Source organism: Pristiophorus japonicus, chromosome 26 (genome assembly GCF_044704955.1).
Source record: "Pristiophorus japonicus isolate sPriJap1 chromosome 26, sPriJap1.hap1, whole genome shotgun sequence".
NCBI lineage: Eukaryota > Metazoa > Chordata > Chondrichthyes > Pristiophoridae > Pristiophorus > Pristiophorus japonicus.
In genome coordinates this window covers 26,040,949-26,066,870 of record NC_092002.1, presented here as the reverse complement: position 1 = coordinate 26,066,870, position 25,922 = coordinate 26,040,949, and positions in this window count along the sequence as shown.

The window sequence follows — 25,922 nt, the reverse complement described above, 5'->3', positions numbered from 1 at the left end:
TGGGAGAGATTCCTGATCCCAGTGGGGGAGGTTCCTGGGGCCCAGTGGGGAGATGTTCCTGGGGCCCAGTGGGGGAGGTTCCTGGGGTCAATGGGGGAGGTTCCTGGGTTACAGTGGGGGAGATTCCTGGGGTCAGTGGGGGAGGTTCCTGGGGCCCCAGTGGGAGAGGTTCCTGGGGCCCAGTGGGGGAGGTTCCTGGGGCCCCAGTGGGAGAGGTTCCTGGGGCCCAATGGGAGAGGTTCCTGGGGCACAGTGGGGGAGGTTCCTGGGGCCCAGTGGGGGAGGTGCCTGGGGCCCAGTGGGGGAGGTTCCTGGGGCCCCAGTGGGAGAGGTTCGTGGGGTAGAGTGGGGGAGGTTCCTGGGGCCCCAGTGGGAGAGGTTCCTGGGGCCCAGTGGGGGAGGTTCCTGGGGTCAATGGGGGAGGTTCCTGGGGCCCAGTGGGGGAGGTGCCTGGGGCCACAGTGGGGCAGGTTCCTGATGTCAGTGGGGGAGGTTCCTGGGGCCCAGTGGGGGAGGTTCCTTGGGAATGTGGGAGACGTTCGTGGGGTACAGTGGGGGAGGTTCCTGGGGCCCCAGTGGGAGAGTTTCCTGGGGCCCAGTGGGGGAGGTTCCTGGGGCCCCAGTGGGAGAGGTTCCTGGGGTCAGTGGCGGAGGTTCCTGGGGTCAGTGGGGGAGGTTCCTGGGGTCAGTGGGGGAGGTTCCTGGGGTCAGTGGGGGAGGTTCCTGGGACCCCAATGGGGGAGGTTCCTGGGGCCCAGTGGGGGAGGCTCCTGGTGCCCCAGTGGGGCAGGTTCCTGATGTCAGTGGGGGAGGTTCCTGGGGCCCAGTGGGGGAGGTTCCTGGGGCCCAGTGGGGGAGGTTCCTGGGGCCGCAGTGGGAGAGATTCCTAGGGCCCTGTGGCGGAGGTTCCTGGGGTCAGTGGGGGAGGTTCCTGGGGTACAGTGGGGGAGATTCCTGGGGTCAGTGGGGGAGGTTCCTGGGGTCAGTGGGGGAGGTTCCTGGGACCCCAATGGGGGAGGTACCTGGGGCCCAGTGGGGGAGGTTCCTGGGGCCCCAGTGGGAGAGGTTCCTGGGGCCCCAATGGGGGAGGTACCTGGGGCCCAGTGTGGGAGGTTCCTGAGGTCAGTGGGGGAGGTTCCTGGGGACCCAGTGGGAGAGGTTCCTGGGGTACAGTGGGGGAGGTTCCTGGGGCCCCAGTGGGAGAGGTTCCTGGGGCCCAGTGGGGGAGGTTCCTGGGGCCCCAGTGGGAGAGATTCCTGTGGCCCAGTGGGGTAGGTTCCTGGGGTCAGTGTGGTAGGTTCCTGGGGTAGAGTGGGGGAGATTCCTGAGGTCAGTGGGGGAGGTTCCTGGGTTCAGTGGGGGAGATTCCTGGGGTCCCAATGGGGGAGGTACCTGGGGCCCAGTGGGGGAGGTTCCTGGGGTCAGTGGGGAAGGTTCCTGGGGCCCCAGTGGGAGAGGTTCCTGGGGCCCCAATGGGAGAGGTTCCTGGGGCCCAGTGGGGGAGGTTCCTGGGGCCCCAGTGGGAGAGGTTCCTGGGGCCCAGTGGGGGAGGTTCCTGGGGTCAGTGGGGGAGGTTCCTGGGACCCCAGTGGGAGAGGTTCCTGGGGCCCCAGTGGGAGAGGTTCCTGGGGCCCAGTGGGGGAGGTTCCTGGGGCCCAGTGGGGGACGTTCCTGGGGCCCCAGTGGGAGATGTTCCTGGGGTACAGTGGGGGAGGTTCCTGGGGCCCAGTGGGGGAGGTTCTTGGGGTGAGTGGGTGAGGTTCCTGGGGTACAGTGGGGGAGATTCCTGGTGTCAGTGGGAGAGGTTCCTTGGGTCAGGGAGGGAAGTTCCTGGGGCCCCAATGGGGGAGGTTCCTGGGGCCCAGTGGGGGAGGCTCCTGGGGTCAGTGGGGAAGGTTCCTGGGGCCCCAGTGGGAGAGTTTCCTGGGGCCCAGTGGGAGAGGTTCCTGATGCCAGTGGGGGAGGTTCCTGGGGCCCCAGTGGGAGAGGTACCTGGGGTCAGTGGGGGAGGTTCCTGGGGTGCAGTGGGGGAGATTCCTGGGGTCAGTGGGGGAGGTTCCTGGGGTCAGTGGGGGAGGTTCCTGGGGCCCCAATGGGGGAGGTACCTGGGGCCCAGTGGGGGAGGTTTCTGGGGTCAGTGGGGGAGGTTCCTGGGGCCCCAGTGGGAGAGGTTCCTGGGGTCAGTGGGGGAGGTTCCTGAAGCCCCAGTGGGAAAGGTTCCTGGGCTCAGTGGGGGAGGTACCTGGGGCCCAGTGGGGGAGGTTCCTGGGGTCAGTGGGGGAGGTTCCTGGGGTCAGTGGGGGAGGTTCCTGGGGCCCCAGTGGGAGAGGTTCCTGGGGTCAGTGGGGGAGGTTCCTGAAGCCCCAGTGGGAAAGGTTCCTGGGCTCAGTGGGGGAGGTACCTGGGGCCCAGTGGGGGAGGTTCCTGGGGTCAGTGGGGGAGGTTCATGGGGCCCCAGTGGGAGAGGTTCCTGGGGCCTCAGTAGGAGAGGTTCCTGGGGCCCAGTGGGGGAGGTTCCTGGGGCCCCAGTGAGAGAGTTTCCTGGGGCGCCAGTGAGAGAGTTTCCTGGGGCCCAGTGGGAGAGATTCCTGATCCCAGTGGGGGAGGTTCCTGGGGCCCAGTGGGGGAGGTTCCTGGGGTCAATGGGGGAGGTTCCTGGGTTACAGTGGGGGAGATTCCTGGGGTCAGTAGGGGAGGTTCCTGGGGCCCCAGTGGGAGAGGTTCCTGGGGCCCAGTGGGGGAGGTTCCTGGGGCCCCAGTGGGAGAGGTTCCTGGGGCCCAATGGGAGAGGTTCCTGGGGCACAGTGGGGGAGGTTCCTGGGGTCAATGGGGGAGGTTCCTGGGGCCCAGTGGGGGAGGTTCCTGGGGCCCCAGTGGGAGAGGTTCCTGGGGTCAGTGGCGGAGGTTCCTGGGGTCAGTGGGGGAGGTTCCTGGGGTCAGTGGGGGAGATTCCTGGGGTCAGTGGGGGAGGTTCCTGGGGTCAGCGGGGGAGGTTCCTGGGGTCAGTGGGGGAGGTTCCTGGGACCCCAATGGGGGAGGTTCCTGGGGCCCAGTGGGGGAGGCTCCTGGGGTCAGTGGGGAAGGTTCCTGGGGCCCCAGTGGGAGAGGTTCCTGGGGTCAGTGGGGGAGGTTCCTGGGGTGCAGTGGGCGAGATTCCTGGGGTCAGTGGGGGAGGTTCCTGGGGTCAGTGGGGGAGGTTCCTGGGGCCCCAATGGGGGAGGTACCTGGGGCCCAGTGGGGGAGGTTTCTGGGGTCAGTGGGGGAGGTTCCTGGGGCCCCAGTGGGAGAGGTTCCTGGGGCCTCAGTAGGAGAGGTTCCTGGGGCCCAGTGGGGAGATGTTCCTGGGGCCCAGTGGGGGAGGTTCCTGGGGTCAATGGGGGAGGTTCCTGGGTTACAGTGGGGGAGATTCCTGGGGTCAGTGGGGGAGGTTCCTGGGGCCCCAGTGGGAGAGGTTCCTGGGGCCCAGTGGGGGAGGTTCCTGGGGCCCCAGTGGGAGAGGTTCCTGGGGCCTCAGTAGGAGAGGTTCCTGGGGCCCAGTGGGGGAGGTTCCTGGGGCCCCAGTGAGAGAGTTTCCTGGGGCGCCAGTGAGAGAGTTTCCTGGGGCCCAGTGGGAGAGATTCCTGATCCCAGTGGGGGAGGTTCCTGGGGCCCAGTGGGGAGATGTTCCTGGGGCCCAGTGGGGGAGGTTCCTGGGGTCAATGGGGGAGGTTCCTGGGTTACAGTGGGGGAGATTCCTGGGGTCAGTGGGGGAGGTTCCTGGGGCCCCAGTGGGAGAGGTTCCTGGGGCCCAGTGGGGGAGGTTCCTGGGGCCCCAGTGGGAGAGGTTCCTGGGGCCCAATGGGAGAGGTTCCTGGGGCACAGTGGGGGAGGTTCCTGGGGCCCAGTGGGGGAGGTGCCTGGGGCCCAGTGGGGGAGGTTCCTGGGGCCCCAGTGGGAGAGGTTCGTGGGGTAGAGTGGGGGAGGTTCCTGGGGCCCCAGTGGGAGAGGTTCCTGGGGCCCAGTGGGGGAGGTTCCTGGGGTCAATGGGGGAGGTTCCTGGGGCCCAGTGGGGGAGGTTCCTGGGGCCCAGTGGGGGAGGTTCCTTGGGAATGTGGGAGACGTTCGTGGGGTACAGTGGGGGAGGTTCCTGGGGCCCCAGTGGGAGAGTTTCCTGGGGCCCAGTGGGGGAGGTTCCTGGGGCCCCAGTGGGAGAGGTTCCTGGGGTCAGTGGCGGAGGTTCCTGGGGTCAGTGGGGGAGGTTCCTGGGGTCAGTGGGGGAGATTCCTGGGGTCAGTGGGGGAGGTTCCTGGGGTCAGTGGGGGAGGTTCCTGGGGTCAGTGGGGGAGGTTCCTGGGACCCCAATGGGGGAGGTTCCTGGGGCCCCAGTGGGAGAGGTTCCTGGGGCCCCAATGGGGGAGGTACCTGGAGCCCAGTGTGGGAGGTTCCTGTGGTCAGTGGGGGAGGTTCCTGGGGTACAGTGGGGGAGATTCCTAGGGTCAGTTGGGGAGATTCCTGGGGCCCCAGTGGGAGAGGTTCCTGGGGTCAGTGGGGGAGATGCCTGGGGCCCCAGTGGGGGAGGTTCCTGGGGTCAGTGGGGGAGGTTCCTGGGGTCAATGGGGGAGGTTCCTGGGGTACAGTGGGGTAGATTCCTGGGGTCAGTGGGGGAGATTCCTGGGGCCCCAGTGGGGGAGGTTCCTGGGGTCAGTGGGGGAGGTTCCTGGGGTCAATGGGGGAGGTTCCTGGGTACAGTGGGGTAGATTCCTGGGGTCAGTGGGGGAGCTTCCTGAGGCCCCAGTGGGAGAGGTTCCTGGGGTACAGTGGGGGAGGTTCCTGGGGCCCCAGTGGGAGAGGTTCCTGGGGTCAGTGGGAAAGGTTCCTGGGATACAGTGGGGGAGATTCCTGGTGTCAGTGGGGGAGGTTCCTGGGGTCAGTGGGGGAGGTTCCTGGGGTCCCAATGGGGGAGGTACCTGGGGCCCAGTGGGGGAGGTTCCTGGGGTCAGTGGGGGAGGTTCTTGGGGTCCCAATGGGGGAGGTACCTGGGGCCCAGTGGGGGAGGTTCCTGGGGTCAGTGGGGGAGGTTCCTGGGGCCCCAGTGGGAGAGGTTCCTGGGGCCCCAGTGTGAGAGGTTCCTGGGGCCCAGCGGGGAGGTTCCTGGGGCCCCAGTGGGGGAGGGTCCTGGGGCCCCAGTGGGGGAGATTCCTGAGGTCAGTGGGGGGAGGTTCCTGGAGCCAAGTGGGGGAGGTTCCTGGGACCCAGTGGGAGAGGTTCCTGGGGTCAGTGGGGGAGGTTCCTGGGGTCAGTGGGGGAGGTTCCTGGGGCCTAGTGGGGGAGGTTCCTGGGGTCAGTGGGGGAGGTTCCTTGGGGCCCCAGTGGGAAAGGTTCCTGGGGTCAGTGGGAGAGGTTACTGGGGTCAGTGGGGGAGGTTCTTGGGGCCCCAATGGGGGAGGTACCTGGGGCCCAGTGGGGGAGGTTCCTGGGGTCAGTGGGGAGGTTCATGGGGCCCCAGTGGGAGAGGTTCATGGGGCCCCAGTGGGAGAGGTTCCTGGGGCCCAGTGGGGGAGGTTCCTGGGGCCCCAGTGAGAGAGATTCCTGATCCCAGTGGGGGAGGTTCCTGGGGCCCCAGTGCGAGAGTTTCCTGGGGCCCAGTGGGGGAGGTTCCTGGGGCCCCAGTGGGAGAGGTTCTGGGGCCCAATGGGAGAGGTTCCTGGGGCCCAGTGGGGGAGGTTCCTGGGGCCCCAGTGGCGGAGGTTCCTGGGGCCCCAGTGGCGGAGGTTCCTGGGGCCCAGTGGGGGAGGTTCCTGGGGTCAATGGGGGAGGTTCCTGGGGTACAGTGGGGGAGATTCCTGGGGTCAGTGGGGGAGGTTCCTGGGGCCCCAGTGGGAGAGGTTCCTGGGGCCCAGTGGGGGAGGTTCCTGGGGCCCCAGTGGGAGAGGTTCCTGGGGCCCAATGGGAGAGGTTCCTGGGGCCCAGTGGGGGAGGTTCCTGGGGCCCCAGTGGGAGAGGTTCGTGGGCTACAGTGTAGGAGGTTCCTGGGGCCCCAGTGGGAGAGGTTCCTGGGGCCCAGTGGGGGAGGTTCCTGGGGCCCAGTGGGGGTGGTTCCTGGGGTCAATGGGGGAGGTTCCTGGGGTATAGTGGGCGAGATTCCTGGGGCCCCAGTGGGAGAGGTTCGTGGGCTACAGTGGGGGAGGTTCCTGGGGCCCCAGTGGGGGAGATTCCTGGGGTCAGTGGGGAGGTTCCTGGGGTCAATGGGGGAGGTTCCTGGGACCCCAATGGGGGAGGTACCTGGGGCCCAGTGGGGGAGGTTCCTGGGGCCCCAGTGGGAGAGGTTCCTGGGGCCCCAATGGGGGAGGTACCTGGGGCCCAGTGTGGGAGGTTCCTGGGGTCAGTGGGGGAGGTTCCTGGGGCCCCAGTGGGAGAGGTTCCTGGGGTCAGTGGGGGAGGTTCCTTGGGTACAGTGGGGGAGATTCCTGGGGTCAGTGGGGGAGATTCCTGGGGCCCCAGTGGGGCAGGTTCCTGGGGTCAGTTGGTGAGGTTCCTGGGGTCAATGGGGGAGGTTCCTGGGGTACAGTGCGGTAGATTCCTGGGGTCAGTGGGGGAGGTTCCTGGGGCCCCAGTGGGAGAGGTTCCTGGGGTCAGTGGGAGAGGTTCCTGGGGCCCCAGTGGGAGAGGTTCCTGGGGTCAGTGGGGGAGGTTCCTGGGGTACAGTGGGGGAGGTTCCTGGGGCCCCAGTGGGAGAGGTTCCTGGGGTCAGTGGGAGAGGTTCCTGGGGTACAGTGGGGAGATTCCTGGTGTCAGTGGGGGAGGTTCCTGGGGTCCCAATGGGGAGGTACCTGGGGCCCAGTGGGGAGGTTCCTGGGGTCAGTGGGGGAGGTTCCTGGGGCCCCAGTGGGAGAGGTCCCTGGGGCCCCAGTGGGAGAGGTTCCTGGGGCCCAGTGGGGGAGGGTCCTGGGGCCCCAGTGGTGGAGATTCCTGAGGTTAGTGGGGGAGGTTCCTGGAGCCAAGTGGGGGAGGTTCCTGGGGACCCAGTGGGAGAGGTTCCTTGGGTACAGTGGGGGAGGTTCCTGGGGCCCCAGTGGGAGAGGTTCCTGGGGCCCAGTGGGGGAGGTTCCTGGGGCCCCAGTGGGAGAGGTTCCTGGGGCCCAGTGGGGGAGATTCCTGGGGTCAGTGGGGGAGGTTCCTGGGGCCCCAGTGGGAGAGGTTCCTGGGGCCCCAGTGGGAGAGGTTCCTGGGGCCCAGTGGGGAGGTTCCTGGGGCCCAGTGGGGGAGGTTCCTGAGGTCAGTGGGGGAGGTTCCTGGGGCCCAGTGGGGGACGTTCCTGGGGCCCCAGTGGGAGAGGTTCCTGGGGTACAGTGGGGGAGGTTCCTGGGGCCCCAGTGGGAGAGGTTCCTGGGCCCAGTGGGGGAGGTTCTTGGGGTGAGTGGGTGAGGTTCCTGGGGTACAGTGGGGGAGATTCCTGGTGTCAGTGGGAGAGGTTCCTTGGCCCAGTGGGGGAGGTTCCTGGGGCCCAGTGGGGGAGGTACCTGGGGCCCGGGCCCAGTGGGGGAGGTTCCTGGGGTCAGTGGGGGAGGTTCCTGGGGCCCCAGTGGGAGAGTTTCCTGGGGCCCAGTGGGAGAGGTTCCTGATGCCAGTGGGGGAGGTTCCTGGGGCCCCAGTGGGAGAGGTACCTGGGGTCAGTGGGGGATGTTCCTGGGGCCCCAATGTGGGAGGTACCTGGGGCCCAGTGGGGGAGGTTCCTGGGGTCAGTGGGGGAGGTTCCTGGGGCCCCAGTGGGAGAGGTTCCTGGGGCCCCAGTGGGAGAGGTTCCTGGGGCCCAGTGGGGGAGGTTCCTGGGGCCCAGTGGGGGAGGGTCCTGGGGCCCCAGTGGGGGAGATTCCTGAGGTCAGTGGGGGAGGTTCCTGGAGCCAAGTGGGGGAGATTCCTGGGGACCCAGTGGGAGAGCTTCCTGGGGTACAGTGGGGGAGGTTCCTGGGGCCTCAGTGGGAGAGGTTCCTGGGGCCCAGTGGGGGAGGTTCCTGGGGCCCCAGTGGGAGAGATTCCTGGGGCCCAGTGGGGGAGGTTCCTGGGGTCAGTGTGGGAGGTTCCTGGGGTAGAGTGGGGGAGATTCCTGAGGTCAGTGGGGGAGGTTCCTGGGGCCCCAATGGGGGAGTTACCTGGGGCCCAGTGGGGGAGGTTCCTGGGGCCCCAGTGGGAGAGGTTCCTGGAGCCCCAATGGGAGAGGTTCCTGGGGCCCAGTGGGGGAGGTTCCTGGGGCCCCAGTGGGAGAGGTTCCTGGGGCCCAGTGGGGGAGGTTCCTGGGGTCAGTGGGGGAGGTTCCTGAGACCCCAGTGGGAGAGGTTCGTGGGGTACAGTGGGGGAGGTTCCTGGGGCCCCAGTGGGAGAGGTTCCTGGGGCCCAGTGGGGGAGGTTCCTGGGGCCCAGTGGGAGAGATTCCTGATCCCAGTGGGGGAGGTTCCTGGGGCCCAGTGGGGAGATGTTCCTGGGGCCCAGTGGGGGAGGTTCCTGGGGTCAATGGGGGAGGTTCCTGGGTTACAGTGGGGGAGATTCCTGGGGTCAGTGGGGGAGGTTCCTGGGGCCCCAGTGGGAGAGGTTCCTGGGGCCCAGTGGGGGAGGTTCCTGGGGCCCCAGTGGGAGAGGTTCCTGGGGCCCAATGGGAGAGGTTCCTGGGGCACAGTGGGGGAGGTTCCTGGGGCCCAGTGGGGGAGGTGCCTGGGGCCCAGTGGGGGAGGTTCCTGGGGCCCCAGTGGGAGAGGTTCGTGGGGTAGAGTGGGGGAGGTTCCTGGGGCCCCAGTGGGAGAGGTTCCTGGGGCCCAGTGGGGGAGGTTCCTGGGGTCAATGGGGGAGGTTCCTGGGGCCCAGTGGGGGAGGTTCCTGGGGCCCAGTGGGGGAGGTTCCTTGGGAATGTGGGAGACGTTCGTGGGGTACAGTGGGGGAGGTTCCTGGGGCCCCAGTGGGAGAGTTTCCTGGGGCCCAGTGGGGGAGGTTCCTGGGGCCCCAGTGGGAGAGGTTCCTGGGGTCAGTGGCGGAGGTTCCTGGGGTCAGTGGGGGAGGTTCCTGGGGTCAGTGGGGGAGATTCCTGGGGTCAGTGGGGGAGGTTCCTGGGGTCAGTGGGGGAGGTTCCTGGGGTCAGTGGGGGAGGTTCCTGGGACCCCAATGAGGGAGGTTCCTGGGGCCCCAGTGGGAGAGGTTCCTGGGGCCCCAATGGGGGAGGTACCTGGAGCCCAGTGTGGGAGGTTCCTGTGGTCAGTGGGGGAGGTTCCTGGGGTACAGTGGGGGAGATTCCTAGGGTCAGTTGGGGAGATTCCTGGGGCCCCAGTGGGAGAGGTTCCTGGGGTCAGTGGGGGAGATGCCTGGGGCCCCAGTGGGGGAGGTTCCTGGGGTCAGTGGGGGAGGTTCCTGGGGTCAATGGGGGAGGTTCCTGGGGTACAGTGGGGTAGATTCCTGGGGTCAGTGGGGGAGATTCCTGGGGCCCCAGTGGGGGAGGTTCCTGGGGTCAGTGGGGGAGGTTCCTGGGGTCAATGGGGGAGGTTCCTGGGGTACAGTGGGGTAGATTCCTGGGGTCAGTGGGGGAGCTTCCTGAGGCCCCAGTGGGAGAGGTTCCTGGGGTACAGTGGGGGAGGTTCCTGGGGCCCCAGTGGGAGAGGTTCCTGGGGTCAGTGGGAAAGGTTCCTGGGATACAGTGGGGGAGATTCCTGGTGTCAGTGGGGGAGGTTCCTGGGGTCAGTGGGGGAGGTTCCTGGGGTCCCAATGGGGGAGGTACCTGGGGCCCAGTGGGGGAGGTTCCTGGGGTCAGTGGGGGAGGTTCTTGGGGTCCCAATGGGGGAGGTACCTGGGGCCCAGTGGGGGAGGTTCCTGGGGTCAGTGGGGGAGGTTCCTGGGGCCCCAGTGGGAGAGGTTCCTGGGGCCCCAGTGTGAGAGGTTCCTGGGGCCCAGCGGGGGAGGTTCCTGGGGCCCCAGTGGGGGAGGGTCCTGGGGCCCCAGTGGGGGAGATTCCTGAGGTCAGTGGGGGGAGGTTCCTGGAGCCAAGTGGGGGAGGTTCCTGGGGACCCAGTGGGAGAGGTTCCTGGGGTCAGTGGGGGAGGTTCCTGGGGTCAGTGGGGGAGGTTCCTGGGGCCTAGTGGGGGAGGTTCCTGGGGTCAGTGGGGGAGGTTCCTGGGGCCCCAGTGGGAAAGGTTCCTGGGGTCAGTGGGAGAGGTTACTGGGGTCAGTGGGGGAGGTTCTTGGGGCCCCAATGGGGGAGGTACCTGGGGCCCAGTGGGGGAGGTTCCTGGGGTCAGTGGGGGAGGTTCATGGGGCCCCAGTGGGAGAGGTTCATGGGGCCCCAGTGGGAGAGGTTCCTGGGGCCCAGTGGGGGAGGTTCCTGGGGCCCCAGTGAGAGAGATTCCTGATCCCAGTGGGGGAGGTTCCTGGGGCCCCAGTGCGAGAGTTTCCTGGGGCCCAGTGGGGGAGGTTCCTGGGGCCCCAGTGGGAGAGGTTCCTGGGGCCCAATGGGAGAGGTTCCTGGGGCCCAGTGGGGGAGGTTCCTGGGGCCCCAGTGGCGGAGGTTCCTGGGGCCCCAGTGGCGGAGGTTCCTGGGGCCCAGTGGGGGAGGTTCCTGGGGTCAATGGGGGAGGTTCCTGGGGTACAGTGGGGGAGATTCCTGGGGTCAGTGGGGGAGGTTCCTGGGGCCCCAGTGGGAGAGGTTCCTGGGGCCCAGTGGGGGAGGTTCCTGGGGCCCCAGTGGGAGAGGTTCCTGGGGCCCAATGGGAGAGGTTCCTGGGGCCCAGTGGGGGAGGTTCCTGGGGCCCCAGTGGGAGAGGTTCGTGGGCTACAGTGTAGGAGGTTCCTGGGGCCCCAGTGGGAGAGGTTCCTGGGGCCCAGTGGGGGAGGTTCCTGGGGCCCAGTGGGGGTGGTTCCTGGGGTCAATGGGGGAGGTTCCTGGGGTATAGTGGGCGAGATTCCTGGGGCCCCAGTGGGAGAGGTTCGTGGGCTACAGTGGGGGAGGTTCCTGGGGCCCCAGTGGGGGAGATTCCTGGGGTCAGTGGGGGAGGTTCCTGGGGTCAATGGGGGAGGTTCCTGGGACCCCAATGGGGGAGGTACCTGGGGCCCAGTGGGGGAGGTTCCTGGGGCCCCAGTGGGAGAGGTTCCTGGGGCCCCAATGGGGGAGGTACCTGGGGCCCAGTGTGGGAGGTTCCTGGGGTCAGTGGGGGAGGTTCCTGGGGCCCCAGTGGGAGAGGTTCCTGGGGTCAGTGGGGGAGGTTCCTTGGGTACAGTGGGGGAGATTCCTGGGGTCAGTGGGGGAGATTCCTGGGGCCCCAGTGGGGCAGGTTCCTGGGGTCAGTTGGTGAGGTTCCTGGGGTCAATGGGGGAGGTTCCTGGGGTACAGTGCGGTAGATTCCTGGGGTCAGTGGGGGAGGTTCCTGGGGCCCCAGTGGGAGAGGTTCCTGGGGTCAGTGGGAGAGGTTCCTGGGGCCCCAGTGGGAGAGGTTCCTGGGGTCAGTGGGGGAGGTTCCTGGGGTACAGTGGGGGAGGTTCCTGGGGCCCCAGTGGGAGAGGTTCCTGGGGTCAGTGGGAGAGGTTCCTGGGGTACAGTGGGGGAGATTCCTGGTGTCAGTGGGGGAGGTTCCTGGGGTCCCAATGGGGGAGGTACCTGGGGCCCAGTGGGGGAGGTTCCTGGGGTCAGTGGGGGAGGTTCCTGGGGCCCCAGTGGGAGAGGTTCCTGGGGCCCCAGTGGGAGAGGTTCCTGGGGCCCAGTGGGGGAGGGTCCTGGGGCCCCAGTGGGGGAGATTCCTGAGGTCAGTGGGGGAGGTTCCTGGAGCCAAGTGGGGGAGGTTCCTGGGGACCCAGTGGGAGAGGTTCCTTGGGTACAGTGGGGGAGGTTCCTGGGGCCCCAGTGGGAGAGGTTCCTGGGGCCCAGTGGGGGAGGTTCCTGGGGCCCCAGTGGGAGAGGTTCCTGGGGCCCAGTGGGGGAGATTCCTGGGGTCAGTGGGGGAGGTTCCTGGGGCCCCAGTGGGAGAGGTTCCTGGGGCCCCAGTGGGAGAGGTTCCTGGGGCCCAGTGGGGGAGGTTCCTGGGGCCCAGTGGGGGAGGTTCCTGAGGTCAGTGGGGGAGGTTCCTGGGGCCCAGTGGGGGACGTTCCTGGGGCCCCAGTGGGAGAGGTTCCTGGGGTACAGTGGGGGAGGTTCCTGGGGCCCCAGTGGGAGAGGTTCCTGGGCCCAGTGGGGGAGGTTCTTGGGGTGAGTGGGTGAGGTTCCTGGGGTACAGTGGGGGAGATTCCTGGTGTCAGTGGGAGAGGTTCCTTGGCCCAGTGGGGGAGGTTCCTGGGGCCCAGTGGGGGAGGTACCTGGGGCCCAGTGGGGGAGGTTCCTGGGGTCAGTGGGGGAGGTTCCTGGGGCCCCAGTGGGAGAGTTTCCTGGGGCCCAGTGGGAGAGGTTCCTGATGCCAGTGGGGGAGGTTCCTGGGGCCCCAGTGGGAGAGGTACCTGGGGTCAGTGGGGGATGTTCCTGGGGCCCCAATGTGGGAGGTACCTGGGGCCCAGTGGGGGAGGTTCCTGGGGTCAGTGGGGGAGGTTCCTGGGGCCCCAGTGGGAGAGGTTCCTGGGGCCCCAGTGGGAGAGGTTCCTGGGGCCCAGTGGGGGAGGTTCCTGGGGCCCAGTGGGGGAGGGTCCTGGGGCCCCAGTGGGGGAGATTCCTGAGGTCAGTGGGGGAGGTTCCTGGAGCCAAGTGGGGGAGATTCCTGGGGACCCAGTGGGAGAGCTTCCTGGGGTACAGTGGGGGAGGTTCCTGGGGCCTCAGTGGGAGAGGTTCCTGGGGCCCAGTGGGGGAGGTTCCTGGGGCCCCAGTGGGAGAGATTCCTGGGGCCCAGTGGGGGAGGTTCCTGGGGTCAGTGTGGGAGGTTCCTGGGGTAGAGTGGGGGAGATTCCTGAGGTCAGTGGGGGAGGTTCCTGGGGCCCCAATGGGGGAGTTACCTGGGGCCCAGTGGGGGAGGTTCCTGGGGCCCCAGTGGGAGAGGTTCCTGGAGCCCCAATGGGAGAGGTTCCTGGGGCCCAGTGGGGGAGGTTCCTGGGGCCCCAGTGGGAGAGGTTCCTGGGGCCCAGTGGGGGAGGTTCCTGGGGTCAGTGGGGGAGGTTCCTGAGACCCCAGTGGGAGAGGTTCGTGGGGTACAGTGGGGGAGGTTCCTGGGGCCCCAGTGGGAGAGGTTCCTGGGGCCCAGTGGGGGAGGTTCCTGGGGCCCAGTGGGGGAGGTTCCTGGGTCAATGGGGGAGGTTCCTGGGGTATAGTGGGGGAGATTCCTGGGGTCAGTGGGGGAGGTTCCTGGGGCCCCAGTGGGAGAGGTTCCTGGGGCCCAGTGGGGGAGGTTCCTGGTGCCCCAGTGGGAGAGGTTCCTGGGGCCCAGTGGGGGAGGTTCCTGGGGCCCAGTGGGGGAGGTTCCTGGGGCCGCAGTCGGAGAGATTCCTAGGGCCCTGTGGCGGAGGTTCCTGGGGTCAGTGGGGGAGGTTCCTGGGGTGCAGTGGGGGAGATTCCTGGGGTCAGTGGGGGAGGTTCCTGGGGTCAGTGCGGGGGATTCCTGGGACCCCAATGGGGGAGGTACCTGGGGCCCAGTGGGGGAGGTTCCTGGGGCCCCAGTGGGAGAGGTTCCTGGGGCCCCAATGGGGGAGGTACCTGGGGTCAGTGGGGGAGGTTCCTGGGGTACAGTGGGGGAGATTCCTGGGGACAGTGGGGGAGATTCCTGGGGCCCCAGTGGGGCAGGTTCCTGGGGTCAGTGGGGGAGGTTCCTGGGGTCAATGGGGGAGGTTCCTGGGGTACAGTGGGGTAGATTCCTGGGGTCAGTGGGGGAGGTTCCTGGGGCCCCAGTGGGAGAGGTTCCTGGGGTCAGTGGGAGAGGTTCCTGGGGTACAGTGGGGGAGATTCCTGGTGTCACTGGGGGAGGTTCCTGGGGTCCCAATGGGGGAGGTACCTGGGGCCCAGTGGGTGAGGTTCCTGGGGTCAGTGGGGGAGGTTCCTGGGGCCCCAGTGGGAGAGGTTCCTGGGGCCCCAGTGGGAGAGGTTCCTGGGGCCCAGTGGGGGAGGTTCCTGGGGCCCAGTGGGGGAGGGTCCTGGGGCCCCAGTGGGGGAGATTCCTGAGGTCAGTGGGGGAGGTTCCTGGAGCCAAGTGGGGGAGGTTCCTGGAGCCAAGTGGGGGAGGTTCCTGGGGACCCAGTGGGAGAGGTTCCTGGGGCCCAGTGGGGGAGGTTCCTGGGGCCCCAGTGGGAGAGATTCCTGGGGCCCAGTGGGGGAGGTTCCTGGGGTCAGTGTGGGAGGTTCCTGGGGTAGAGTGGGGGAGATTCCTGAGGTCAGTGGGGGAGGTTCCTGGGGCCCCAATGGGGGAGGTACCTGGGGCCCAGTGGGGGAGGTTCCTGGGGTCAGTGGGGGAGGTTCCTGGGGCCCCAGTGGGAGAGGTTCCTGGGGCCCAGTGGGGGAGGTTCCTGGGGTCAGTGGGGGAGGTTCCTGGGGTCAGTGGGGGAGGTTCCTGGGACCCCAGTGGGAGAGGTTCCTGGGGCCCCAATGGGAGAGGTTCCTGGGGCCCAGTGGGGGAGGTTCCTGGGGCCCCAGTGGGAGAGGTTCCTGGGGCCCAGTGGGGGAGGTTCCTGGGGTCAGTGGGGGAGGTTCCTGAGTCCCCAGTGGGAGAGGTTCGTGGGGTACAGTGGGGGAGGTTCCTGGGGCCCCAGTGGGAGAGGTTCCTGGGGCCCAGTGGGGGAGGTTCCTGGGGCCCAGTGGGGGAGGTTCCTGGGTCAATGGGGGAGGTTCCTGGGGTATAGTGGGGGAGATTCCTGGGGTCAGTGGGGGAGATTCCTGGGGCCCCAGTGGGAGAGGTTCCTGGGGCTCAGTGGGGGAGGTTCCTGGGGCCCCAGTGGGAGAGGTTCCTGGGGCCCAGTGGGGGAGGTTCCTGGTGCCCCAGTGGGAGAGGTTCCTGGGGCCCAGTGGGGGAGGTTCCTGGTGCCCCAGTGGGGCAGGTTCCTGATGTCAGTGGGGGAGGTTCCTGGGGCCCAGTGGGGGAGGTTCCTGGGGCCGCAGTGGGAGAGATTCCTAGGGCCCTGTGGCGGAGGTTCCTGGGGTCAGTGGGGGAGATTCCTGGGGTCAGTGGGGGAGGTTCCTGGGGTCAGTGGGGGAGATTCCTGGGACCCCAATGGGGGAGGTACCTGGGGCCCAGTGGGGGAGGTTCCTGGGGCCCCAGTGGGAGAGGTTCCTGGGGCCCCAATGGGGGAGGTACCTGGGGCCCAGTGGGGGAGATTCCTGAGGTCAGTGGGGGAGGTTCCTGGAGCCAAGTGGGGGAGATTCCTGGGGACCCAGTGGGAGAGGTTCCTTGGGTACAGTGGGGGAGGTTCCTGGGGCCCCAGTGGGAGAGGTTCCTGGGGCCCAGTGGGGAAGGTTCCTGGGGCCCCAGTGGGAGAGATTCCTGTGGCCCAATGGGGGAGGTTCCTGGGGTCAGTGTGGGAGGTTCCTGGGGTAGAGTGGGGGAGATTCCTGAGGTCAGTGGGGGAGGTTCCTGGGGCCCAGTGGGAGAGGTTCCTGGGGCCCAGTGGGGGAGGTTCCTGGGGCCCCAGTGGGAGAGGTTCCTGGGGCCCAGTGGGGGAGGTTCCTGGGGTCAGTGGGGGAGGTTCCTGGGGCCCCAGTGGGAGAGGTTCCTGGGGCCCCAATGTGGGAGAGGTTCCTGGGGCCCAATGGGAGAGGTTCCTGGGGCACAGTGGGGGAGGTTCCTGGGGCCCAGTGGGGGAGGTGCCTGGGGCCCAGTGGGGGAGGTTCCTGGGGCCCCAGTGGGAGAGGTTCGTGGGGTAGAGTGGGGGAGGTTCCTGGGGCCCCAGTGGGAGAGGTTCCTGGGGCCCAGTGGGGGAGGTTCCTGGGGTCAATGGGGGAGGTTCCTGGGGCCCAGTGGGGGAGGTGCCTGGGGCCACAGTGGGGCAGGTTCCTGATGTCAGTGGGGGAGGTTCCTGGGGCCCAGTGGGGGAGGTTCCTTGGGAATGTGGGAGACGTTCGTGGGGTACAGTGGGGGAGGTTCCTGGGGCCCCAGTGGGAGAGTTTCCTGGGGCCCAGTGGGGGAGGTTCCTGGGGCCCCAGTGGGAGAGGTTCCTGGGGTCAGTGGCGGAGGTTCCTGGGGTCAGTGGGGGAGGTTCCTGGGGTCAGTGGGGGAGATTCCTGGGGTCAGTGGGGGAGGTTCCTGGGGTCAGTGGGGGAGGTTCCTGGGGTCAGTGGGGGAGGTTCCTGGGACCCCAATGGGGGAGGTTCCTGGGGCCCCAGTGGGAGAGGTTCCTGGGGCCCCAATGGGGGAGGTACCTGGAGCCCAGTGTGGGAGGTTCCTGGGGTCAGTGGGGGAGGTTCCTGGGGTACAGTGGGGGAGATTCCTAGGGTCAGTTGGGGAGATTCCTGGGGCCCCAGTGGGAGAGGTTCCTGGGGTCAGTGGGGGAGATGCCTGGGGCCCCAGTGGGGGAGGTTCCTGGGGTCAGTGGGGGAGGTTCCTGGGGTCAATGGGGGAGGTTCCTGGGGTACAGTGGGGTAGATTCCTGGGGTCAGTGGGGGAGATTCCTGGGGCCCCAGTGGGGGAGGTTCCTGGGGTCAGTGGGGGAGGTTCCTGGGGTCAATGGGGGAGGTTCCTGGGGTACAGTGGGGTAGATTCCTGGGGTCAGTGGGGGAGCTTCCTGAGGCCCCAGTGGGAGAGGTTCCTGGGGTACAGTGGGGGAGGTTCCTGGGGCCCCAGTGGGAGAGGTTCCTGGGGTCAGTGGGAAAGGTTCCTGGGATACAGTGGGGGAGATTCCTGGTGTCAGTGGGGGAGGTTCCTGGGGTCAGTGGGGGAGGTTCCTGGGGTCCCAATGGGGGAGGTACCTGGGGCCCAGTGGGGGAGGTTCCTGGGGTCAGTGGGGGAGGTTCTTGGGGCCCCAGTGGGAGAGGTTCCTGGGGCCCAGTGGGGGAGATTCCTGGGGTCAGTGGGGGAGGTTCCTGGGGCCCCAGTGGGAGAGGTTCCTGGGGCCCCAGTGGGAGAGGTTCCTGGGGCCCAGTGGGGGAGGTTCCTGGGGCCCAGTGGGGGAGGTTCCTGAGGTCAGTGGGGGAGGTTCCTGGGGCCCAGTGGGGGACGTTCCTGGGGCCCCAGTGGGAGAGGTTCCTGGGGTACAGTGGGGGAGGTTCCTGGGGCCCCAGTGGGAGAGGTTCCTGGGCCCAGTGGGGGAGGTTCTTGGGGTGAGTGGGTGAGGTTCCTGGGGTACAGTGGGGGAGATTCCTGGTGTCAGTGGGAGAGGTTCCTTGGCCCAGTGGGGGAGGTTCCTGGGGCCCAGTGGGGGAGGTACCTGGGGCCCAGTGGGGGAGGTTCCTGGGGTCAGTGGGGGAGGTTCCTGGGGCCCCAGTGGGAGAGTTTCCTGGGGCCCAGTGGGAGAGGTTCCTGATGCCAGTGGGGGAGGTTCCTGGGGCCCCAGTGGGAGAGGTACCTGGGGTCAGTGGGGGATGTTCCTGGGGCCCCAATGTGGGAGGTACCTGGGGCCCAGTGGGGGAGGTTCCTGGGGTCAGTGGGGGAGGTTCCTGGGGCCCCAGTGGGAGAGGTTCCTGGGGCCCCAGTGGGAGAGGTTCCTGGGGCCCAGTGGGGGAGGTTCCTGGGGCCCAGTGGGGGAGGGTCCTGGGGCCCCAGTGGGGGAGATTCCTGAGGTCAGTGGGGGAGGTTCCTGGAGCCAAGTGGGGGAGATTCCTGGGGACCCAGTGGGAGAGCTTCCTGGGGTACAGTGGGGGAGGTTCCTGGGGCCTCAGTGGGAGAGGTTCCTGGGGCCCAGTGGGGGAGGTTCCTGGGGCCCCAGTGGGAGAGATTCCTGGGGCCCAGTGGGGGAGGTTCCTGGGGTCAGTGTGGGAGGTTCCTGGGGTAGAGTGGGGGAGATTCCTGAGGTCAGTGGGGGAGGTTCCTGGGGCCCCAATGGGGGAGTTACCTGGGGCCCAGTGGGGGAGGTTCCTGGGGCCCCAGTGGGAGAGGTTCCTGGAGCCCCAATGGGAGAGGTTCCTGGGGCCCAGTGGGGGAGGTTCCTGGGGCCCCAGTGGGAGAGGTTCCTGGGGCCCAGTGGGGGAGGTTCCTGGGGTCAGTGGGGGAGGTTCCTGAGACCCCAGTGGGAGAGGTTCGTGGGGTACAGTGGGGGAGGTTCCTGGGGCCCCAGTGGGAGAGGTTCCTGGGGCCCAGTGGGGGAGGTTCCTGGGGCCCAGTGGGGGAGGTTCCTGGGTCAATGGGGGAGGTTCCTGGGGTATAGTGGGGGAGATTCCTGGGGTCAGTGGGGGAGGTTCCTGGGGCCCCAGTGGGAGAGGTTCCTGGGGCCCAGTGGGGGAGGTTCCTGGTGCCCCAGTGGGAGAGGTTCCTGGGGCCCAGTGGGGGAGGTTCCTGGGGCCCAGTGGGGGAGGTTCCTGGGGCCGCAGTCGGAGAGATTCCTAGGGCCCTGTGGCGGAGGTTCCTGGGGTCAGTGGGGGAGGTTCCTGGGGTGCAGTGGGGGAGATTCCTGGGGTCAGTGGGGGAGGTTCCTGGGGTCAGTGCGGGGGATTCCTGGGACCCCAATGGGGGAGGTACCTGGGGCCCAGTGGGGGAGGTTCCTGGGGCCCCAGTGGGAGAGGTTCCTGGGGCCCCAATGGGGGAGGTACCTGGGGTCAGTGGGGGAGGTTCCTGGGGTACAGTGGGGGAGATTCCTGGGGACAGTGGGGGAGATTCCTGGGGCCCCAGTGGGGCAGGTTCCTGGGGTCAGTGGGGGAGGTTCCTGGGGTCAATGGGGGAGGTTCCTGGGGTACAGTGGGGTAGATTCCTGGGGTCAGTGGGGGAGGTTCCTGGGGCCCCAGTGGGAGAGGTTCCTGGGGTCAGTGGGAGAGGTTCCTGGGGTACAGTGGGGGAGATTCCTGGTGTCACTGGGGGAGGTTCCTGGGGTCCCAATGGGGGAGGTACCTGGGGCCCAGTGGGTGAGGTTCCTGGGGTCAGTGGGGGAGGTTCCTGGGGCCCCAGTGGGAGAGGTTCCTGGGGCCCCAGTGGGAGAGGTTCCTGGGGCCCAGTGGGGGAGGTTCCTGGGGCCCAGTGGGGGAGGGTCCTGGGGCCCCAGTGGGGGAGATTCCTGAGGTCAGTGGGGGAGGTTCCTGGAGCCAAGTGGGGGAGGTTCCTGGAGCCAAGTGGGGGAGGTTCCTGGGGTACAGTGGGGGAGGTTCCTGGGGCCCCAGTGGGAGAGGTTCCTGGGCCCAGTGGGGGAGGTTCTTGGGGTGAGTGGGTGAGGTTCCTGGGGTACAGTGGGGGAGATTCCTGGTGTCAGTGGGAGAGGTTCCTTGGCCCAGTGGGGGAGGTTCCTGGGGCCCAGTGGGGGAGGTACCTGGGGCCCAGTGGGGGAGGTTCCTGGGGTCAGTGGGGGAGGTTCCTGGGGCCCCAGTGGGAGAGTTTCCTGGGGCCCAGTGGGAGAGGTTCCTGATGCCAGTGGGGGAGGTTCCTGGGGCCCCAGTGGGAGAGGTACCTGGGGTCAGTGGGGGATGTTCCTGGGGCCCCAATGTGGGAGGTACCTGGGGCCCAGTGGGGGAGGTTCCTGGGGTCAGTGGGGGAGGTTCCTGGGGCCCCAGTGGGAGAGGTTCCTGGGGCCCCAGTGGGAGAGGTTCCTGGGGCCCAGTGGGGGAGGTTCCTGGGGCCCAGTGGGGGAGGGTCCTGGGGCCCCAGTGGGGGAGATTCCTGAGGTCAGTGGGGGAGGTTCCTGGAGCCAAGTGGGGGAGATTCCTGGGGACCCAGTGGGAGAGCTTCCTGGGGTACAGTGGGGGAGGTTCCTGGGGCCTCAGTGGGAGAGGTTCCTGGGGCCCAGTGGGGGAGGTTCCTGGGGCCCCAGTGGGAGAGATTCCTGGGGCCCAGTGGGGGAGGTTCCTGGGGTCAGTGTGGGAGGTTCCTGGGGTAGAGTGGGGGAGATTCCTGAGGTCAGTGGGGGAGGTTCCTGGGGCCCCAATGGGGGAGTTACCTGGGGCCCAGTGGGGGAGGTTCCTGGGGCCCCAGTGGGAGAGGTTCCTGGAGCCCCAATGGGAGAGGTTCCTGGGGCCCAGTGGGGGAGGTTCCTGGGGCCCCAGTGGGAGAGGTTCCTGGGGCCCAGTGGGGGAGGTTCCTGGGGTCAGTGGGGGAGGTTCCTGAGACCCCAGTGGGAGAGGTTCGTGGGGTACAGTGGGGGAGGTTCCTGGGGCCCCAGTGGGAGAGGTTCCTGGGGCCCAGTGGGGGAGGTTCCTGGGGCCCAGTGGGGGAGGTTCCTGGGTCAATGGGGGAGGTTCCTGGGGTATAGTGGGGGAGATTCCTGGGGTCAGTGGGGGAGGTTCCTGGGGCCCCAGTGGGAGAGGTTCCTGGGGCCCAGTGGGGGAGGTTCCTGGTGCCCCAGTGGGAGAGGTTCCTGGGGCCCAGTGGGGGAGGTTCCTGGGGCCCAGTGGGGGAGGTTCCTGGGGCCGCAGTCGGAGAGATTCCTAGGGCCCTGTGGCGGAGGTTCCTGGGGTCAGTGGGGGAGGTTCCTGGGGTGCAGTGGGGGAGATTCCTGGGGTCAGTGGGGGAGGTTCCTGGGGTCAGTGCGGGGGATTCCTGGGACCCCAATGGGGGAGGTACCTGGGGCCCAGTGGGGGAGGTTCCTGGGGCCCCAGTGGGAGAGGTTCCTGGGGCCCCAATGGGGGAGGTACCTGGGGTCAGTGGGGGAGGTTCCTGGGGTACAGTGGGGGAGATTCCTGGGGACAGTGGGGGAGATTCCTGGGGCCCCAGTGGGGCAGGTTCCTGGGGTCAGTGGGGGAGGTTCCTGGGGTCAATGGGGGAGGTTCCTGGGGTACAGTGGGGTAGATTCCTGGGGTCAGTGGGGGAGGTTCCTGGGGCCCCAGTGGGAGAGGTTCCTGGGGTCAGTGGGAGAGGTTCCTGGGGTACAGTGGGGGAGATTCCTGGTGTCACTGGGGGAGGTTCCTGGGGTCCCAATGGGGGAGGTACCTGGGGCCCAGTGGGTGAGGTTCCTGGGGTCAGTGGGGGAGGTTCCTGGGGCCCCAGTGGGAGAGGTTCCTGGGGCCCCAGTGGGAGAGGTTCCTGGGGCCCAGTGGGGGAGGTTCCTGGGGCCCAGTGGGGGAGGGTCCTGGGGCCCCAGTGGGGGAGATTCCTGAGGTCAGTGGGGGAGGTTCCTGGAGCCAAGTGGGGGAGGTTCCTGGAGCCAAGTGGGGGAGGTTCCTGGGGACCCAGTGGGAGAGGTTCCTGGGGCCCAGTGGGGGAGGTTCCTGGGGCCCCAGTGGGAGAGATTCCTGGGGCCCAGTGGGGGAGGTTCCTGGGGTCAGTGTGGGAGGTTCCTGGGGTAGAGTGGGGGAGATTCCTGAGGTCAGTGGGGGAGGTTCCTGGGGCCCCAATGGGGGAGGTACCTGGGGCCCAGTGGGGGAGGTTCCTGGGGTCAGTGGGGAAGGTTCCTGGGGCCCCAGTGGGAGAGGTTCCTGGGGCCCCAATGGGAGAGGTTCCTGGGGCCCAGTGGGGGAGGTTCCTGGGGCCCCAGTGGGAGAGGTTCCTGGGGCCCAGTGGGGGAGGTTCCTGGGGTCAGTGGGGGAGGTTCCTGAGTCCCCAGTGGGAGAGGTTCGTGGGGTACAGTGGGGGAGGTTCCTGGGGCCCCAGTGGGAGAGGTTCCTGGGGCCCAGTGGGGGAGGTTCCTGGGGCCCAGTGGGGGAGGTTCCTGGGTCAATGGGGGAGGTTCCTGGGGTATAGTGGGGGAGATTCCTGGGGTCAGTGGGGGAGATTCCTGGGGCCCCAGTGGGAGAGGTTCCTGGGGCTCAGTGGGGGAGGTTCCTGGGGCCCCAGTGGGAGAGGTTCCTGGGGCCCAGTGGGGGAGGTTCCTGGTGCCCCAGTGGGAGAGGTTCCTGGGGCCCAGTGGGGGAGGTTCCTGGTGCCCCAGTGGGGCAGGTTCCTGGGTCAATGGGGGAGGTTCCTGGGGTATAGTGGGGGAGATTCCTGGGGTCAGTGGGGGAGATTCCTGGGGCCCCAGTGGGAGAGGTTCCTGGGGCTCAGTGGGGGAGGTTCCTGGGGCCCCAGTGGGAGAGGTTCCTGGGGCCCAGTGGGGGAGGTTCCTGGTGCCCCAGTGGGAGAGGTTCCTGGGGCCCAGTGGGGGAGGTTCCTGGTGCCCCAGTGGGGCAGGTTCCTGATGTCAGTGGGGGAGGTTCCTGGGGCCGCAGTGGGAGAGATTCCTAGGGCCCTGTGGCGGAGGTTCCTGGGGTCAGTGGGGGAGATTCCTGGGGTCAGTGGGGGAGGTTCCTGGGGTCAGTGGGGGAGATTCCTGGGACCCCAATGGGGGAGGTACCTGGGGCCCAGTGGGGGAGGTTCCTGGGGCCCCAGTGGGAGAGGTTCCTGGGGCCCCAATGGGGGAGGTACCTGGGGCCCAGTGGGGGAGATTCCTGAGGTCAGTGGGGGAGGTTCCTGGAGCCAAGTGGGGGAGGTTCCTGGGGACCCAGTGGGAGAGGTTCCTTGGGTACAGTGGGGGAGGTTCCTGGGGCCCCAGTGGGAGAGGTTCCTGGGGCCCAGTGGGGAAGGTTCCTGGGGCCCCAGTGGGAGAGATTCCTGTGGCCCAATGGGGGAGGTTCCTGGGGTCAGTGTGGGAGGTTCCTGGGGTAGAGTGGGGGAGATTCCTGAGGTCAGTGGGGGAGGTTCCTGGGGCCCAGTGGGAGAGGTTCCTGGGGCCCAGTGGGGGAGGTTCCTGGGGCCCCAGTGGGAGAGGTTCCTGGGGCCCAGTGGGGGAGGTTCCTGGGGTCAGTGGGGGAGGTTCCTGGGGCCCCAGTGGGAGAGGTTCCTGGGGCCCCAATGTGGGAGAGGTTCCTGGGGCCCAATGGGAGAGGTTCCTGGGGCACAGTGGGGGAGGTTCCTGGGGCCCAGTGGGGGAGGTGCCTGGGGCCCAGTGGGGGAGGTTCCTGGGGCCCCAGTGGGAGAGGTTCGTGGGGTAGAGTGGGGGAGGTTCCTGGGGCCCCAGTGGGAGAGGTTCCTGGGGCCCAGTGGGGGAGGTTCCTGGGGTCAATGGGGGAGGTTCCTGGGGCCCAGTGGGGGAGGTGCCTGGGGCCACAGTGGGGCAGGTTCCTGATGTCAGTGGGGGAGGTTCCTGGGGCCCAGTGGGGGAGGTTCCTTGGGAATGTGGGAGACGTTCGTGGGGTACAGTGGGGGAGGTTCCTGGGGCCCCAGTGGGAGAGTTTCCTGGGGCCCAGTGGGGGAGGTTCCTGGGGCCCCAGTGGGAGAGGTTCCTGGGGTCAGTGGCGGAGGTTCCTGGGGTCAGTGGGGGAGGTTCCTGGGGTCAGTGGGGGAGATTCCTGGGGTCAGTGGGGGAGGTTCCTGGGGTCAGTGGGGGAGGTTCCTGGGGTCAGTGGGGGAGGTTCCTGGGACCCCAATGGGGGAGGTTCCTGGGGCCCCAGTGGGAGAGGTTCCTGGGGCCCCAATGGGGGAGGTACCTGGAGCCCAGTGTGGGAGGTTCCTGGGGTCAGTGGGGGAGGTTCCTGGGGTACAGTGGGGGAGATTCCTAGGGTCAGTTGGGGAGATTCCTGGGGCCCCAGTGGGAGAGGTTCCTGGGGTCAGTGGGGGAGATGCCTGGGGCCCCAGTGGGGGAGGTTCCTGGGGTCAGTGGGGGAGGTTCCTGGGGTCAATGGGGGAGGTTCCTGGGGTACAGTGGGGTAGATTCCTGGGGTCAGTGGGGGAGATTCCTGGGGCCCCAGTGGGGGAGGTTCCTGGGGTCAGTGGGGGAGGTTCCTGGGGTCAATGGGGGAGGTTCCTGGGGTACAGTGGGGTAGATTCCTGGGGTCAGTGGGGGAGCTTCCTGAGGCCCCAGTGGGAGAGGTTCCTGGGGTACAGTGGGGGAGGTTCCTGGGGCCCCAGTGGGAGAGGTTCCTGGGGTCAGTGGGAAAGGTTCCTGGGATACAGTGGGGGAGATTCCTGGTGTCAGTGGGGGAGGTTCCTGGGGTCAGTGGGGGAGGTTCCTGGGGTCCCAATGGGGGAGGTACCTGGGGCCCAGTGGGGGAGGTTCCTGGGGTCAGTGGGGGAGGTTCTTGGGGTCCCAATGGGGGAGGTACCTGGGGCCCAGTGGGGGAGGTTCCTGGGGTCAGTGGGGGAGGTTCCTGGGGCCCCAGTGGGAGAGGTTCCTGGGGCCCCAGTGTGAGAGGTTCCTGGGACCCAGCGGGGGAGGTTCCTGGGGCCCCAGTGGGGGAGGGTCCTGGGGCCCCAGTGGGGGAGATTCCTGAGGTCAGTGGGGGAGGTTCCTGGAGCCAAGTGGGGGAGGTTCCTGGGGACCCAGTGGGAGAGGTTCCTGGGGTCAGTGGGGGAGGTTCCTGGGGTCAGTGGGGGAGGTTCCTGGGGCCTAGTGGGGGAGGTTCCTGGGGTCAGTGGGGGAGGTTCCTGGGGCCCCAGTGGGAAAGGTTCCTGGGGTCAGTGGGAGAGGTTACTGGGGTCAGTGGGGGAGGTTCTTGGGGCCCCAATGGGGGAGGTACCTGGGGCCCAGTGGGGGAGGTTCCTGGGGTCAGTGGGGGAGGTTCATGGGGCCCCAGTGGGAGAGGTTCATGGGGCCCCAGTGGGAGAGGTTCCTGGGGCCCAGTGGGGGAGGTTCCTGGGGCCCCAGTGAGAGAGATTCCTGATCCCAGTGGGGGAGGTTCCTGGGGCCCCAGTGCGAGAGTTTCCTGGGGCCCAGTGGGGGAGGTTCCTGGGGCCCCAGTGGGAGAGGTTCCTGGGGCCCAATGGGAGAGGTTCCTGGGGCCCAGTGGGGGAGGTTCCTGGGGCCCCAGTGGCGGAGGTTCCTGGGGCCCCAGTGGCGGAGGTTCCTGGGGCCCAGTGGGGGAGGTTCCTGGGGTCAATGGGGGAGGTTCCTGGGGTACAGTGGGGGAGATTCCTGGGGTCAGTGGGGGAGGTTCCTGGGGCACCAGTGGGAGAGGTTCCTGGGGCCCAGTGGGGGAGGTTCCTGGGGCCCCAGTGGGAGAGGTTCCTGGGGCCCAATGGGAGAGGTTCCTGGGGCCCAGTGGGGGAGGTTCCTGGGGCCCCAGTGGGAGAGGTTCGTGGGCTACAGTGGGGGAGGTTCCTGGGGCCCCAGTGGGAGAGGTTCCTGGGGCCCAGTGGGGGAGGTTCCTGGGGCCCAGTGGGCGAGATTCCTGGGGTCAGTGGGGGAGGTTCCTGGGGCCCCAGTGGGAGAGGTTCCTGGGGCTCAGTGGGGGAGGTTCCTGGGGCCCCAGTGGGGGAGATTCCTGGGGTCAGTGGGGGAGGTTCCTGGGGTCAATGGGGGAGGTTCCTGGGACCCCAATGGGGGAGGTACCTGGGGCCCAGTGGGGGAGGTTCCTGGGGCCCCAGTGGGAGAGGTTCCTGGGGCCCCAATGGGGGAGGTACCTGGGGCCCAGTGTGGGAGGTTCCTGGGGTCAGTGGGGGAGGTTCCTGGGGCCCCAGTGGGAGAGGTTCCTGGGGTCAGTGGGGGAGGTTCCTTGGGTACAGTGGGGGAGATTCCTGGGGTCAGTGGGGGAGATTCCTGGGGCCCCAGTGGGGCAGGTTCCTGGGGTCAGTTGGGGAGGTTCCTGGGGTCAATGGGGGAGGTTCCTGGGGTACAGTGCGGTAGATTCCTGGGGTCAGTGGGGGAGGTTCCTGGGGCCCCAGTGGGAGAGGTTCCTGGGGTCAGTGGGAGAGGTTCCTGGGGCCCCAGTGGGAGAGGTTCCTGGGGTCAGTGGGGGAGGTTCCTGGGGTACAGTGGGGGAGGTTCCTGGGGCCCCAGTGGGAGAGGTTCCTGGGGTCAGTGGGAGAGGTTCCTGGGGTACAGTGGGGGAGATTCCTGGTGTCAGTGGGGGAGGTTCCTGGGGTCCCAATGGGGGAGGTACCTGGGGCCCAGTGGGGGAGGTTCCTGGGGTCAGTGGGGGAGGTTCCTGGGGCCCCAGTGGGAGAGGTTCCTGGGGCCCCAGTGGGAGAGGTTCCTGGGGCCCAGTGGGGGAGGGTCCTGGGGCCCCAGTGGGGGAGATTCCTGAGGTCAGTGGG